Here is a 12291-nt window from a genome sequence, read left to right on the forward strand (position 1 = left end):
AACACATCCTCTACTTGTCCATAAGCCTGTTTTCTTGAATTGTCTACCATCTCTAATGAGATTTTAGTAGCTTGCACCCCAAAGATTCCCAGTTTCTCTATTACAGAGAGGGGCATGAGGTTTATCCCTAAACCAAGGTCACACAGAGCTTTTTCAAAGATCATGGTGCCTATGGTACAAGGTATTATGAACTTTTCAGGATCCTATTTCTTCTGAGGCAATGTCAGTTGATCCAGATCACTCAGTTCATTGGTGAACAAGGGAGGTTCATCTTCCCAAGTCTCAATACTAAATAATTTGGCATTCAGCCTCATGATTACACCAAGGTACTTGGTAACTTGCTCTTCAGTAACATCCTCATTCTCTTCAGAAGAGGAATACTCATCAGAGCTCATGAATGGCATAAGGAGGTTCAATGGAATCTCTATGGTCTCTAGATGAGTCTCAGATTCCTTTGGTTCCTCAGAAGGAAACTCCTTATTGATCACTGGACGTCCCAGGAGGTCTTCCTCATTGGGATTTACGCCCTCCCCTTCCTCTTTGGATTCGGCCATGATGGTTATATCAATGGCCTTGCACTCTACTTTTGGATTTTCTTCTGTATTACTTGGGAGAGTACTAGGAGGGATTTCAGTGATCCTTTTACTCAGCTGGCCCACTTGTGCTTCCAAATTTCTAATGGAGGACCTTGTTTCATTCATGAAACTTACAGTGGCCTTAGATAGATCAGAGACTAAGTTTGCTAAATTAGAGGTATTTTGTTCAGAGTTCTCTGTCTGTTGCTGAGTGGATGATAGAAAAGGCTTGCTATTGCTAAACCTGTATCTTCCACCATTATTAAAGCCTTGTTGAGGCTTTTGTTGATCCTTCCATGAGATATTTGGATGATTTCTCCATGATGGATTATAGGTGTTTCCATAAGGTTCACCTAAGTAATTTACCTCTGCTATTGCAGGGTTCTCAGGATCATAAGCTTCTTCTTCAGAAGATGCCTCTTGAGTACTGTTGGATGCAGCTTGCATTCCATTAAGACTCTAAGAAATCATATTGACTTGCTGAGTCAATATTTTATTCTGAGCCAATATGGCGTTCAGAGTATCAATTTCAAGAATTTCCTTCTTCATAGGCGTCCCATTGCTCACAGGATTCCTCTCAGAAGTGTACATGAACTGGTTATTAGCAACCATGTCAATGAGTTCTTGAGCTTCTGCAGGAATTTTCTTTAAGTGAATGGATCCACCTGTAGAGGTATCCAATGACATCTTAGCCAATTCAGATAGACCATCATAGAATATATCCAGGATGGTCCATTCTGAAAGCATGTCAGAAGGACACTTTTTGGTCAGTTGCTTGTATCTTTCCCAAGCTTCATAGAGGGATTCACCTTCTTTCTGTCTGAAGGTTTGAACATCCACTCTAAGCTTGCTCAGCTTTTGAGAAGGAAAGAACTTGGCTAAGAAAGCCATGACCAGCTTGTCCCAAGAGTTCAGGCTATCTCTGGGTTGAGAGTCCAACCACACTCTAGCTCTGTCTCTTACAGCAAAAGGGAAAAGCATGAGCCTGTAGACTTCAGGATCTACTCCATTAGTCTTAACCGTATCACATATCTGCAAGAATTCAGTTAAGAACTGAAAAGGATCTTCAGATGGAAGTCCATGAAACTTGCAGTTCTGCTGCATCAGAGAAACTAACTGAGGTTTCAGCTCAAAGTTGTTTGCTCCAATGGCAGGAATGGAGATGCTTCTTCCATGTAAATTGGAATTAGGTGTAGTAAAGTCACCAAGCATTCTCCTTGCATTATTGTTGTTGGGTTCGGCTGCCATCTCCTTTACTTGTTCAAAATTTTCAATAAGGTTGTCTCTGGATTGTTGTAATTTAGCTTCTCTTAGTTTCCTCTTCAGAGTCCTTTCAGGTTCTAGATCAGCTTCAACAAGAATGCCTTTTTTTTTGTTCTTGCTCATAAGAAAGAGAAGAGAACAAGAAAAGAAGAAGAATCCTCTATGTCACAGTAAAGAGGTTCCTTATTGTTAGTAGAAGAAGAAAAGGAATTGGGGTGAAGAAGAATGAAGAATCCAAACACAAGGGTAAGGATAGGAGCAGTGATGTGAGATGAAGAGAAGTGTTAGTAGATGAATAAATAATTAGAAGGAGATGAGGGAGAAGGATTTTCGAAAATTATTTTTGAAAAAGAGTTAGTGATTTTCGAAAATAGTTTTTGAAAAAGGTTAGTAATTTTTTGAAAATTAGGAATGAAATAAAATTAAAATTAAAAATTTAATTAAAAATAATTTTTGAAAAAGAGGGGGATAATTTTCGAAAATTAGAGAGAGAGTTAGTTAGGTAGTTTTGAAAAAGATAAGAAACAAACAAAAAGTTAGTTAGTTAGTTGCAACAAATTTTGAAAATTAATTTTAAAAAAGATAAGATAAGAAGTTAGAAAAGATATTTTAAAATCAAGTTTTTGAAAAAGATATGATAAGAAGATATTTTTGAAAAGATATGATTGAAATTAGTTTTGAAAACGGTTTGATTTTTTAAAATCACAATTAATGACTTGATTCACAAGAAATCACAAGATATGATTCTAGAACTTAAAGTTTGAATCTTTCTTAACAAGTAACAAACTTGAAATTTTTGAATCAAAATATTAATTGATGATGTTATTTTCGAAAATTATGTGATAAAGATAAGAAAAAGATTTTTGAAAAATATTTTAAAATTTTCGAAAATAACTAAGAAAAATAAAAAAAGATTTGATTTTTGAAAAATATTTTGAAAAAGATAAGATTTTTAAATTGAAAATTTGATTTGACTCATAAAAACAACTAGATTTTAAAATTTTTTTGAAAAAGTCAACTCAAATTTTCGAATTTGATGAGAGAAAAAGGGAAAGATTTTTTTTTTTGAATTTTTAATGATGAGAGGGAAAAACATGAAAAAGACTCAATGCATGAAAAATTTTGGATCAAAACAATGAATGCATGCAAGAATGCTATGAATGTCAAGATGAACACCAAGAACACTTTGAATGTCAAGATGAACATCAAGAACTTATTTTTGAAAATTTTTATATGCAAAGAAAACATGCAAGACACCAAACTTAGAAATCTTTCATGTTTAGACTCTATGGATGCAAAAATGCACAAGAAAAACAAGAAAAGACACAAAACATGAAAACATCAAGATCAAACAAGAAGACTTACCAAGAACAACTTGAAGATCATGAAGAACACTATGAATGCATGAATTTTCGAAAAATGCAAGATGAATATGCAATTGACACCAAACTTTAAATCTGACTCAATACTCAAACAAGAAATACAAAATATTTTTTTTTATTTTTATGATTTTATGATTTTTTTGTATTTTCTTTTAATTTTTTTTCGAAAATCATTTTGAAAAAGAAAAATAAGGATTCCAAAATTTTTAATATGAATTCCAGGAATCTTATGCTCTTTAGTCTAAATCTCCAATCAAAGGGTCAGGCATGGCTTAATAGCCAGCCAAGCTTTAGTATGTAACTTAGACATGACACGCCTGACATTCCCTACCCAGAAGGATTAGACATGGCTTTACAGCCAGCCAGGCTTCAACATGCTTCATGAAACACTAGAATTCATTCTTAAAAATTCTGAAGAAAAATATATTTTTGAAAACACATTTTTTTTTTAAATTTTTTTTCGAAAACAAAGGAGAAATTTTTGAAAGATTTTTGAAAAATTTTTGAAAAGAAAACAAAAAGAAAATTACCTAATCTGAGCAACAAGATGAACCGTCAGTAGTCCAAACTCGAACAATCCCCAGCAACAGCGCCAAAAACTTGGTGCACGAAATTGTGATCATCAATGGCGCCATCAACATGGTACGCTCAATTGTAATCTCAACTCTTTATCACAACTTCACACAACTAACCAGCAAGTGCACTGGGTCGTCCAAGTAATAAACCTTACGCGAGTAAGGGTCGATCCCACGGAGATTGTTGGTATGAAGCAAGCTATGGTCACCTTATAAATCTCAGTCAGGCGGATATCAAAAGGTTATGGAGTTTTCGAAATTAAATAAGAAGTAAACATAAAATAAGGATAGAAATACTTATGTAATTCATTGGTTAGAATTTCAGATAAGCGTATAGAGATGCATTCGTTCCTCTGAACCTCTGCTTTCCTGCTGTCTTCATCCAATCAATCTTACTCCTTTCCATGGCTGGCTTTATGTAAGGACATCACCGTTGTCAATGGCTACTTTTGATCCTCTCTGGAAAATGGTCCGATGCGCTGTCACTACATGGCTAATCGTCTGGAGGCATCACCCTTGTCAATAGCTGCATCCCATCCTCTTGTGAAAATGGTCCAAATGCTCTGTCACAGCACGGCTAATCATCTGAGGTTCTCGATCATGCTGGAATAGGATTCACCCTCCTTTTGCGTCTGTCACTACGCCCAGCAATCGCGAGTTTGAAGTTCATCACAGTCATTCAATCCCAGAGTCCTACTCGGAATACCACAAACAAGTTTTAGACTTTCCGGACTCTCATGAATGCCGCCATCAATCTAGCTTATACCACGAAGATTCTGATTAAGAGATCTAAGAGATACTCATTCAACCTAAGTTAGAACGGAAGTGGTTGTCAGGCACGCGTTCATAGGGAATGATGATGATTGTCACGTTCATCACATTCAGGTTGAAGTGCGAATGAATATCTTAGAAGCGGAATAAATTGGATTGAATAGAAAAACAGTAGTATTTTGCATTAATTCTTGAGGAACAGCAGAGCTCCACACCTTAATCTATGGAGTGTAAAAACTCTACCGTTGAAAATACATAGGTGAAAGGTCCAGGCATGGCCGAATGGCCAGCCCTTCTGATCTAAGAACCAGGCGTCCAAAGATGTCTAATACAATAGTAAAAAGTCCTATTTATAATAAACTAGCTGCTAGGGTTTACAGAAGTAAGTAATTGATGCATAAATCCACTTCTGGGGCCCACTTGGTGTGTGCTTGGACTGAGCTTGAATGTTACACGTGCAGAGGCTCTTTCTGGAGTTGAACGCCAGGTTGTAACGTATTTCTGGCGTTCAACTCTGGTTTGTGACTTGTTTCTGGCGTTTAACTCCAGATAGCAGCGTAGAACTGGCGTTCAACGCCCTTTTACGTCGTCTAAACTCTTTCAAAGTATAGACAATTACACATTGCTGGAAAGCCCTGAATGTCTACTTTCCAACGCAATTAGAAGCGCGCCATTTGGAGTTCTGCAGCTCCAGAAAATCCACTTTGAGTATAGGGAGGTCAGAATCCAACAGCTTCAGCAGTCCTTCTTCAACCTCTGAATCTGATTTTTGCTCAAGTCCCTCAATTTCAGCCAGAAAATACCTGAAATCATAGAGAAACACACAAACTCATAGTAAAGTCCAGAAATGTGAATTTAACATAAAAACTAATGAAAACATCCCTAAAAGTAACTAGATTCTACTAAAAACATACTAAAAACAATGCCAAAAAGCGTATAAATTATCCGCTCATCAACGTGCCACTTGAACAGCATGGCATGGCACGCTGGTACAATGATCCATAGAAGGGGCTGAAGGCAATTGAAGACTGGGCGTGCCACTTGGTGTCGAAGACGTGGCACGCCAACCCAAGTATGTCACTATGGCGTGCCACTTAAAGGTTGAGGCGTGGCACGCCAACTACTGGAACCAAGACAAGATCATGGGCGTGGCACACCAACCTTTAGGCGTGGCACGCTGGTATAAGTTTCCAGAGAGGATGAAGGAGGTCAATTACATGGGGCGCGCCATTTGGTATCGAGGACATGGCACGCCACTCACTATTCTTCACTTAGGCGTGCCACTTGAGTCCCAGGCGTGGCACGCTAGTGTCATTCAGAGAGCAAGGAAGCATTGGGACGTGCCACTTGAGTTCGTGATGTGGCATGCCAAACAGAGGAACCACTCACTCACAAAGGGGCGTGGCACGCTAGACCCTGGGCATCCCATGCTAGTGAAACTTTCCAGAGAAGCTTAGCCAAGCATAGAGCAAGGGCGTGGCATTCCAGACCCTGGGCGTGGCACGCTAGTTCAAGTTTCCAAAGGCAAAGATAAGTGAGAAAGACAAAGGGCGTGCCACTTGAGTTCGAAGGCGTGGCACGCCAACACAAGAATTCCACTATGGCGTGCCACTTGAGCTCGATGGCGTGGCACGCCAAGGTTGCTAAAGAGACGAGCGTGCCACTTGAAGGGCTGGGCGTGGCACGCCAAGCTAAAATTAAAGGGCACGTGACACGCCACTAGAGCGCCAATCACACGCCAGCTGCGAGATCACACTTATTGAGCTTCTTTTCCCTCCAAAAATGTAATTTTTCTTTTTCACTTTTGTAATTCTTTTATTTTACTAGGAGTAGTATAAATACCCCCAAGGAGTACTAAAGAAAGGGGGTTAAGTAGTCAGTTTTAGATCCACTTTCACACTTCACTTTTGAGTACTTTTTGAGCTATGAGTAGCTAACTTCCCTCTCATTGAGAGAGGGAGCTCTGTTGTACTTGATGGATTGATAATAGTGAAATTCTTCTTCTCTTCATCTTCTCTTTGATTTGCTAGAAGGAATTTCGTTCTTAATGCTTAGCATTCAATTATCTTGGGAAAGAGATTGAATGCAATTGGGTTTCATGGGAACCTTGGAAAAGGAAACATGAAACCATGCTTGAAATCCCTTCTCACACTTGAGTAGAATCTGGGTTTTGGTGTTTGGATATGCGACATATAATCCTCCCTCTACTTGGACCTATAATGGTGTGTGGTATAATCAGGGACCAAGCATATCTCTCTTCATGAGCAATTAGACCAAGGAATTGGCTATTGATCAAGATCTGACTAACTACATGGGAGGAGGTCGTGAACAGATTCCTTGCAAGATTTTACCCTCCGCAAAGAATCAACAGGCTGAGAGCTGAGGTGCAAACCTTCAGACAACTAGATGGAGAAACACTCTATGAGGCATGGGATAGATTCAAAGATCTGACAAAAAGATGCTCACCAGAAATGTTCAATGAGTGGGTACAACTACATATCTTTTATGAGGGTTTATCCTATGAAGCAAAGAAGGCGGTGGATCATTCTTCAGGAGGCTCACTCAATAAAAAGAAAACCATTGAAGCGGCCATAGATGTCACTGAGACTGTAGCTGAAAACGAGTATTTCTATGCTTCAGAAAGGACTCAGAAGAAGGGAGTGCTAGAACTCAACTCTGTAGATGCTTTGTTAGCTCAGAACAAGGCAATTGCAGCTCAAATAGCAGCTTTAACCAAGAGGATAGAGGCCAATCAAGCCTCAATCATTCAAGACCAAACCCCTCAACAAGAAGGGAATGCGCCAGAATCTGAAGGTGGCTGGGAACAAGCTAATTATGTGAACAATTCATCCAGACCACCATATGACCCACACTCTAAGACATACAACCCAGGTTGAAAGAACCACCCAAACTTTGGGTGGGGAAATCAACAAAATCACAACCAAGACCACAACAAACCTTATACATCAAATCAGCATTCCAACCACAACCCCAACATCAAATAGGGAACCATAAACCCTACCATAACTTACAAAACACATCATACCATACTAACCAACCCATACACAAAAATCTCAATCAAGATGCACCATCCTCATCTATGCAACCATGTGAAATCAAGAGCAACTTTGAGAGGATGGAGGCTGCAATAGCATAACTGTCATCGTAGATTATAGGAGCAGTCTCCACCCTCATGGACAGACAAGCACAAACTGAAAGAAGGATAGACGCTAATCAAGAAGAATACAGGTCAAATATGAAAAATCAAGGTGCAGCAATCTCAAAGTTGGAAGCACAAGTGGAGATTTTATCCAAGCAAATCCCACTTCCCACACACACATTTCCCAGTGATACCATGGCTAACCCAAGAGGGGAATGCAAAGCCATTACTCTAAGAAGTGGGAAGGTTGTGGAGGAAGGAACCCCAAGTAAAGACAAGCATGAAGAAGTTGCAGTAAAGCATGGGAACAAGGATGAAGGAGAGATCCCTGCTCCACCTCCACCCAAACCAGTCTTGAAGCCTTATGTGCCAAAAGAACCATACTCACAAAGGCTGGGAAAAGATGGGAAGGATGGCCAGTTCTCTAAGTTCCTAGAGATCTTCAAGAAGCTCCAAATCAACATACCATTTGCTGAGGCATTAGAACAAATGCCACTCTATGCCAAATTTTTAAAGGAGCTTATAACCAAAAAGAGGAACTGGGAGGCAAAAGAAACCATAGTATTGACTGAGGAATGCAGTGCCATCATACAGAAGAAGCTGCCTCAAAAGCTGAAAGACCCAAGGAGTTTTCAAATCCCCTGCATCATAGGGGATATCACTATTGAGAAAGCTTTGTGTGATTTGGGAGCTAGCATAAATCTTATGTCCCTAACCATGATGAGAAGGATGAGGATTGAGGAAGCCAAGCCAACAAGAATGGCACTCCAATTGGCTGACAGAACATTTAAATTTTCACATGGGGTGGTGGAGGACTTGCTAGTGAAAGTAGGAGATTCATTTTCCCTCCTGATTTTATTGTGCTGGACATGGAAGAAGAGGCCAACACGTCAATTATCCTAGGAAGACCATTTCTAGCTACTGCTGGAGCCATCATTGATGTGCAAAAAGGGGAACTAGTCTTGAGGTTGCATGAAGAGAAAATGGTCTTCAACGTCTTTAAAGCAATGAGTTATCCCAAGGAATCCATAGGAGAATGCATGGTGGTAGACACCATGGAACAGATAGTTCAAGAATTCTTAGAAGAAGAACAATGTGGAGGAACCATTGAGCTGGAACAAGCACCATATGGAGAACCACCACAAGCAACCATGAGAAACTCAATCATGCCAACCACTACAGACAGCAAAGATGCAGAGTCACCAAAACTAGAGCTGAAGACCTTACCACCCAGCATGAAATATGCATATCTGGGTGCTAACAACACTCACCCAGTGATCATAAATTCAAGCCTGAGTAAGGAACAAGAAGAGGAGCTTATCCAAGTGCTCAGACAACACAAGGATGCCATAGGCTGGACACTTGCAGATTTAAAAGGGATCAGTCCTTCAATGTGTATGCATAAGATCCTGCTTGAAGAAGATGCCAAACCTTCAAGGCAACAACAGAGGAGGCTGAACCCAACTATGAACGAAGTGGTTCAGAAAGAAGTGTTGAAATTGTGGCAAGCAGGGGTGATCTACCCCATCTCAGACAGCCCTTCGGTAAGCCCAGTACAAGTAGTCCCTAAGAAGGGAGGGATCACTGTTGTGGAAAATGAGAAGAATGAATTGATACCCACAAGGACAGTGACCGGATGGCGTATGTGCATTGACTACTGGAAACTTAATGAAGCCACCCGGAAGGACCACTTTCCCCTACCTTTCATGGACCAGATGCTTGAAAGATTGGCAGGACATGAGTATTATTACTTCCTGGATGGGTATTCGGGCTACAATCAAATTGTTGTAGACCCCAAGGATCAAGAAAAAACTTCATTTACTTGTCCATATGGTGTCTTTGCTTATAGGAGAATGCCCTTTGGATTGTGCAATGCACCTGCAACATTCCAAAGGTGCATGCTCTCCATTTTTTCTGACATGATTGAGAAGTTCATAGAAGTATTCATGGATGACTTCTCTATATTTGTGAACTCATATTCTGATTGCCTATACCATCTTGCTCTTGTGCTAAAAATGTGTCAAGAAACCAACCTGGTTTTAAACTGGGAGAAGTGCCATTTTATGGTGACTGAAGGGGTGGTTCTTGGTCATAAAATTTCAAAAGATGGCATAGAAGTGGACAAGGAAAAAGTGGAAGTAATTGAAAAATTACCTCCACCTTGCAATGTCAAAGCAATCAGAAGTTTTTTGGGACACGCTGGGTTCTATAGGAGGTTCATCAAAGACTTTTCAAAGATTGCAAAACCCCTTAGCAACCTACTTGTCTCAAATACTCCCTTTGTTTTTGATAGAGAGTGTATGGTAGCCTTTAATGAACATAAAAAGAAACTCTCCTCTACACCTATTATAGCACCACCAAGCTGGGATCTTCCCTTTGAACTAATGTGTGATGCATCTGTTTTTGCTATTGGGGCTGTTCTAGGACAGAGGAAAGACAAGCTAGTACATGTTATTTACTATGCTAGCAAGGTTCTTAATGAGAATCAAAGGAACTATACCACTACGGAGAAAGAACTTTTAGCTATAGTTTTTACTTTTAATAAGTTTAGATCATATCTTATTGGCTCAAAAGTAATTGTGTTCACTGATCATGCAGCACTCAAATACTTGCTTGCCAAACAAGAATCTAAGCCCAGACTAATAAGGTAGATTCTGCTGCTACAAGAATTTGATATTGAGATTAAAGATAGGAGCGGAGCAGAGAACAAGGTAGCTGACCACCTCTCAAGGATCCCACAACAAGAAGAAATGCTGCAAGTAGCAGTAAATGAAAGCTTTCCTGATGAACAATTGATGATGATTCGAGTAGCTCCTTAGTTTACAGACATAGCTAACTTCAAAGCTATTGGGGATCTACTGGTGCACGAAATTGTGATCTCTAGCAACGGTGCCAAAAACTTGGTATGCACGTTTATAATCTCAAATTCTTTTTCACAACTCCGATACAACAAACCAGCAAGGGCACTGGGTCATCCAAGTAATAAACCTTACGTAAGTAAAGGTCGATTCCACGGAGATTGTCGGCTTGAAGCAAGCTATGGTCATCCTTGTAAATCTCAGTTAGGCGGATTCAAATGGTTATGGGATTTGATAATTAATATATAAAATATAAAATAGGATAGAGATACTTATGCAATTCATTGGTGAGAATTTTAGATAAGCGTTTGGAGATGCTTTTGTTCCTTCTGAACCTCTGCTTTCCTACTGCTTTCATCCAATCATTCATACTCTTTTCCATGACAAGCTGTATGTTGGGCATCACCGTTGTCAATGGCTACTTCCCGTCCTCTCAGTGAAAATGGTCCAAATACGTTGTCACCGTACGGCTAATCATCTGTCGGTTCTCACTCATGCTGGAATAGGATCCAGTGATCCTTTTGCGTCTGTCACTATGCCCAACACTCGTGAGTTTGAAGCTCGTCACAGTCATCCCATCCCAGATCCTACTCGGAATACCACAGACAAGGTTTAGACTTTCTGGATCTCAATAATGGCTGCCAATAATTCTAGCTTATACCACGAAGACTCTGATCTTTCGGAATGGAGGCTAAGAGATAAACGTTCAATCCAAGGTAGAACAGAAGTAATTGTCAGGCACGCGTTTATAGGTTGAGAATAGTGATGAGTGTCACGGATCATCATATTTATCATGTTGAAGTGCAAGCGAATATCTTAGAATAGGAATAAGCTTGAATTGAATAAGAAAACAATAGTACTTTGCATTAATTCATGAGGAACAGCAGAGCTCCATACCTTAATCTATGGGGTGTAGAAACTCTACCGTTGAAAATACATAAGTGCTAAAGTTCCAGGCATGGCCGAGTGGCCAACCCCCTAAACGTGATCTCTAAACGTAAAATTATTCAAAGACTAACCAGAGATATAAAATAAATCACTAAAAGTAGTTTTTATACTAAACTAGTAGCTAGGGTTACATAAGATAAGTAAATGATGTAGAAATCCACTTTCGGGCCCACTTGGTGTGTGCTTGGGCTGAGCATTGAGCTTTCATGTGAAGAGACTCTTTTTGGAGTTAAACGCTAGGTTGTAGCCTGTTTCTGGCGTTTAACTCTGGTTTGCAACCTGTTTCTGGCGTTTAACTTCAGAATAGGGCAGGAAGTTGGCGTTTGAACGCCAGTTTGCGTGGTCAAAACTCGGAAAAAGTATAGACTATTATATATTGCTGGGAAACCATGGATGTCTTCTTTCCAACACAATTAAGAGCACGCCAATTGGGCTTCTGTAGCTCCAGAAAATCCATTTCGAGTGTAGGGAGGTCAGAATCCAACAGCATCTGTAGTCCTTCTTCAACCTCTAAATCAGATTTTTGCTCAAGTCCCTCAATTTCAGCCAGAAAATACCTGAAATCACAGAAAAATACACAAACTCATAGTAAAGTCTAGAAATGTAATTTTTATTTAAAAACTAATAAAAATATAGTAAAAACTAACTAAATCATACTAAAAACTACTTAAAAACAATGCCAAAAAGCGTATAAATTATCCGCTCATCACAACACCAAACTTAAATTATTGCTTGTCCCTAAGCAACTGAAAATCAAAT

The 12291-nt window shown here is 39.5% G+C and overlaps 1 non-coding gene across 1 annotated transcript; it reads left to right on the forward strand.

Moving 5' to 3' along the window:
- Positions 1-1316: 1316 nt before the first annotated feature.
- On the forward strand, positions 1317-1424 carry LOC148567324 (small nucleolar RNA R71). The gene has a single exon (XR_015882339.1). It is a non-coding gene; the product is annotated as a small nucleolar RNA R71 (small nucleolar RNA).
- Positions 1425-12291: the final 10867 nt, after the last annotated feature.

Source organism: Arachis ipaensis, chromosome B4 (genome assembly GCF_059453495.1).
Source record: "Arachis ipaensis isolate K30076 ecotype BB chromosome B4, ASM5945349v1, whole genome shotgun sequence".
Taxonomy (NCBI): Eukaryota; Viridiplantae; Streptophyta; class Magnoliopsida; order Fabales; family Fabaceae; genus Arachis; species Arachis ipaensis.